Raw genomic sequence first — 5,874 nt, 5'->3', positions numbered from 1 at the left:
GAGGAGACTCGACGATTTTTAAAGCCATTTCTCAAGAATAGCTTCAAAGGGCTTCTTCGCTAAGGAACGATGACGGTAGATCCCTTCTTCACGTCGTTGCGCCGTCTGGTCATTCCCTGAAGTCTCTTTTTGGATTTCTTTCATTCCGGTTCCCATTAGCCGTTATAAGAATCGAACGGGACATTAATAAATCCGCAGCAGACAGTATCTTCACAACATGTTTCCATGAACATAATCGATTCTTAATTTGTCAATTGTAGACCCAAAAACCTCTCATCAGGAAGCAAACCATAAATATTAGACTAATAAAATAATTTAAAATAAAAAAATCCTTTACTTTTACCTTTATTTGTTAAAGGATACTAATTTTTAGTTGACATTAAACACTAAAAAGAGATTCTAAAAACCTAATTTGAGAGAAGCTCTTTGCAGCTCGCTTGAAGAATGTCCGAGAGAGGCTCTTGTCGTCGCCGTCACTGTCGCCATCATCGCTGCACTTGTGGAAAATGCACTTGAGACGATAAAATTCCGGATTGAAGCATGGAATAGATGATACTTCCAAATCTTTCTTCGCTGCAGCCACCGGAAACTTCTTCGGTTTGAATTTTCACTCTAAGCAAATAGGGAAGAATCTGTGAAAGAGAGGGGATGAGGAAGGGAGAAAAAAAAAGAGAAGGAAGGGCGTCTGGCAGGTCCACGATATACAATATGCATATGAACTCATATATGCCCATCACCAGCTGCTATCGGTGAGTTGATGAGCAGACAATAGTACATGGTGCCACAAAGACGACCTGTTTTTTTTCCTACTCTTGCCAAAATAATACTGCTTCCATCCTAAATCAGTAGTTAAGACATTTAATGACACAGTGGCAAGCTAAAGCAACCCCACTAAAATCAAAACATAAATTTTACTGAAGTTCGTTTTCAAAATAGCTGAAGTAAAAAAATCCCTCAGAAATGGGTCTTCAAGAAACCATGAATTAAATTGAAGTACATGCACAAAACACCATCCATATAAGTTCAGAGAGTAATCAAAATCGCCTAACCCACCAACGGATTCATGTTCTTTAAATGCAACCACTTGATATCATTTGATTAAAAATTACACAAGAGTAACTTCTTTATCAACAACTACGAGCATCAGGCCATCAACTAAACTATGAAGGAATGAAACCAATAAAATATAAGCAACGACGAAATAATGGAATCTGCATACATTGTACATCGGCAAAATTCAACCACATACAGATAGAAAACTAAAAAAAAGAAGCGAGATTTGTGAAGATAAAAGACAGGAGGTAGTATTTACACCTGATATGCCTCTGCCTGATAAGCACTCTGGCACGGTGAATGGACTTCGCCATACCTGACTTGAACACGAGGTCCGGAGACGGCGTTCAAAGAAGTTCTCCACGGTAAGAGCCAAGACATAATCGAGCTTGTTCGGGCTCTCGTCCAAAAGCCCGTACCTGTTCATCCGCCGGAGAAGGGCTTCACCCCTCAAAGATCCGGCGTGGATTCTTCTCATCAAGAGTAAGATGTTCCCTAGCAGCGTTACGGATGCGGCTAAGTGCGTACTGAACCCTCCACAACTCCCTCTTACATCGGAGACCGTACTCTCCGACAAGCTTCAACTCAGCATCTAATCGTTCTTTCTCGTATGGACGATGAGGCTTCTTGAAAGTCTTCCCATCTGAAATGATTTAAATATTATGGTGAATGCCCACATTTTAACACAAATCCATTGACGGGAACAAAATAGGTAGCCACCACCATCGATTTCCTTCTTCCTTTATAAATGAACACAGAAAAATGCATGGATCGTAAAAGAGTGTTTCGCTCTAAAATAATCGAATCCAGTTGCGTTTCTCGGATCCTCCAGACTAAAACTGTTAAATTTCTTTTCCAAGATGATTTTTTTTCCTCCAATATTCAGATCATATTGACATATCAATGCCCAATTAAATAAAAAACACACACACACAAAAACACACAGAGAGAGAGAGAGAGAGAGAGAGAGAGAGAGAGAGAGAGACCTTACAGTTCCTGTAGAAACTGACGTGCACCACGGCTTCGTCGCCGTTCTCGACTGGTGTCGAGAGTGAAGGAGAACAAAAACGAAGGTAAACGAAGGAATAACAAAGAGTGGAAGTTTATAACTTCATATAGGGAAAAAGCAAAGCGAGAATGAAGGAGAAGGTCACACGATCGATAGATTTACTTTCATAAAAAAAAGGGTTTAATAAAATAAAATAAAATAAATCTAAGGGTACCAATTTTCAGGAAGAATATACTAACAAAAGATGGGAAAGATAATGAAGAAAATATGGTATTTAAATAAAAATGAAAATAAAATAGTCAAGTGAAAAAGTAGCCAGAGTTCATTCACTTGTATAACAGTATGATATATATATATATATTTGGGTGGTAGAAATCGAATCTATTAAGAAGAACGGATTACATTTATGAGGTTTAAACCAACGTTTGCAGATAAATCGGGATCAGCATTTTACCAAACTATCCTATCCGTGAGAGATAGGACCCTCCTAACTAGGGAATCTACTATTGAATTAACATCCATAGAAATATAGAAAAAAGAATACTGGTCTTGAGCATGAATCCGAGTGAAAGTACTCGGTCTCACCTAATCCTGATCCGAGTAGGAGCATTCAGCTCTTCTCAATCATGAGCCGATTGTGAGCAAATTGAACTGGGCATTGAACCTTTCAAAGGATAAGGGTGTCAAAACCTAACTCGAACCGGTGAAACAGGCCTGACCAAACTGATATAGCCCGAACCAAACTGAACTGATCCTTATTGGATTGGGTTTGGGTTAGGCATTGCACACCTGAAACCGGGTGAAAAAAGTTGAATCAAAACCACAATCAAACCGATACCAGCCCGAAACTCTTTAAAAACCAATTTTTTTGTTCCCATAAGTTTACATATATGTCAAACCTAACACAAACTGGACTGAAAATCGAAACCAGCCCGATAAAAAACCGATTAGCATGGTTTAAAGTATCGATCGACATGATACAATACAGATCGGTATCGGTCGGTACCGATACGTCTCTCTTCTTTTACAAAAATAAACTTTCTCGAATTGTATCAAAATGTATCGATCGATACAAGTCGATACGATATGATACGATACGACGGATACGTATTGATACCATCAATACATCCAGTAAAGGGTTCTGTGGGTGGTTGAATACGTATCGATACGTATCTGTCGATACAACGATATATACCAATACATTACCGATACATATCGATATGCACCGATACATATCGATACGTACCGATACCATTTATACATTCTTAAAAAAAAAACCATTTTCACTCACAGACTCGATACAACTTCTAATCTAGCAAAAAAATGAAGAAAATCTCTAAACCAAGAGTTTAAAATCTTGCATTTAATCTTGATTTTTCACACTTTTAAACTGAAAAAACGAATCAAAGAGTGCTACAATATCTTCCTCTGCATCATCTAATATTCTTCATGGCTATAGACAATTACAACATATAAGAAACCTTATCTCTTATAACAATTTCAATTTAATGCACTTGTTTGATAATACATTATTCACCATTTTAGGTTTTGTGCATGACACTTATTATAGATTGCTTATTTATATTGTTTTTTGTTCCTAAAGTGTATTTCCATGAGTATTTTGATCATTTTTATGAGTAACTGTTTTGTTCAATACATATCTCCAAAACGATACGATACGATACGATACGATATGTCTCTTAAAATCACTCGACTGATACCATACCTGATACCGATACTTTAAACCTTGCCCATTAGAGAAATCAATAAGAACAAGAAATAAAATCAAACCAAACTAAACCGAAACCAAAGCTTTATTTATTGGTTTGGTTTTGGATTCAACCTTACCATACGAAACCGAACTGAACCATCTGACTGACACCCCTATCAAAGAATCTGGTTCTGTTTTGACCGTAATTCAGTCTGGTTTTGGTCTTACCAAGCCAATAGTGGTTTTAAGTGAATGGTTTATGTCGTTTTCCAAGAAAACAAAGCGGTTATTTCTTAGGTGAAGGTGTCACAGTGATTCCTTATCTGCATTTTAATATATGGTAAATTAATTTTACTACACAGAACAGGCATTACTAAAAAAATACCTCTTCTTTTAAAGCATTTTTTGACCCTTTTGAATTGTGAAAATGATTGGCACCAAAACAACCTCAAGTTGAAAAGTTGGGATAATATTTTTATCCACCCTCCTTGAAGTAGGAATCTCTTCACCCCCCATCATCAGTTTAGACCAGGGTGAGGTGATTTGAGTCTTTTGACTATGTACAGAATAGATCGATGCGAATGAGAGTTACAATAATATAAGAGTCCAATCACAAGGTGAAATCACCAATGATGAGGTGATTCTTCCTTTTCTATAATTGAAGGAAGATTTTCGCTAAGGTTCTAAACAACTTTGAACAACTTCAATTAAGCCTCGCAACAGGGTTGGGTTGGGCTGATTTTTTAAAACCTTAGCCCAACCCAGAGTTCTCATAGTTGGGCCCAGGTTGGGCTGACCCTATTTGGCCGTGATTATGGAGAAGGGAAGGGATAGATGCATGGGTTGGACTGAGCTGGGAAAAAATTATCAATTTTATATAAAATAACATTATAATAAAAAATATATTATATCATTTATTAACTTCATATATAATTTATGGGTAAAGCTACTTGTAATCAGTCCGGTTACAACAATGTTTTGTAATCGGATTTATTTGTCCATCCCATATCACTTGCCACCTTTTAAAGGCAGGGTAGTTTTTGTAATTTCCCCCTCCTCCCTCTCCTTCTTCCAATCTCCCCCTTCTTCTCCGTCTCGGTCTCCCCTCCACTACCACTCCCTGTGCTCAGCCTTGCTCCATTCCCCGCAACACCCCCGCTTAGCCCACTTGTCACAGTTATCAGAGGCAGCAACCCACAGCTTCCTTCTCCACACCATTTCAGCTAAATTAGATCTTTAAAGCCCTGAAAAAGAAATTGCTAGACTTTAGGTACCTATCCCAAACTCCTCACAAACTAAAAATATTTGTTTCTGAAAATCAGAAGTTGCAGAGTGACCAATTCTCACAAACTATGAAGAATGAGTTTACAAAGCACCAAAATCTCATGTACAAATCCGGAAATCTTTGTTTTCAGGGTTAATTCCAAATGCCCCCCTGAAAATGGCAAAACGTATGCTTGAACTTTCACTAATACAACGTGCCCCCTGCGTTCTAAACTAAGTACCAATATAATCCTTCCCGTTAGTCAGAGACGTAATGTTCTAACGGATCCTAGTTTTTGAAAATTTATGGACCATTTTGCCCCTTGATAGGGTAAAATGACCAAAATAACCTTACTTGGAAAAAAAAAATAAAATCTGCAACTCATCTTCCCCAAATCGTTTAGGGTTTGGGGAAGATGAGTTCTTGAATAAGAATCAAGAATGGAATTTAGTGCTGTTTTAGTATGCATTCTTAGAATGCATTCTGTATCGCACCATTCCTTCGTCCTCTCTAGATCTGCAACCTGTGTGCATCATAATTTCTTGGCGGAAACCTCTTCAAAATCGGAGCTCTCTTCTCTCTGGACCTGCAACTTCGCGAAGGGTGAGGATTTGAGGGATGGAGAAGGAGGAGATGGAGGGTGTGAATGCAAGAGTGTCACAGCCCATAACAGAGACGAAGTCGCAGCGTCTTGCGCTGCGAAGAGGAGTTTGTGAACTTCTTATTGCCATGGAAGAAGCTCTGAGGCGACTCAATGGTTGCTCACACTTGTCAGAATCGGACCCAAAAGAGATGTGCACCGAATATCTCTCCTTTTGTTGGTTCTTGTTCTTTCGT

The 5,874-nt window shown here is 38.3% G+C and overlaps 1 pseudogene; it reads right to left on the bottom strand.

The window, feature by feature from the left end:
* Nucleotides 1-1,236: 1,236 nt before the first annotated feature.
* Nucleotides 1,237-2,126, bottom strand: LOC122643349 (annotated as a pseudogene).
* Nucleotides 2,127-5,874: the final 3,748 nt, after the last annotated feature.

The sequence above is a fragment of the Telopea speciosissima genome, chromosome 10 (assembly GCF_018873765.1).
Source record: "Telopea speciosissima isolate NSW1024214 ecotype Mountain lineage chromosome 10, Tspe_v1, whole genome shotgun sequence".
Lineage (NCBI taxonomy): Eukaryota > Viridiplantae > Streptophyta > Magnoliopsida > Proteales > Proteaceae > Telopea > Telopea speciosissima.
The sequence above is the reverse complement of the archived record's forward strand: the minus strand, read 5'-3'. Positions and strand labels throughout refer to the sequence as shown.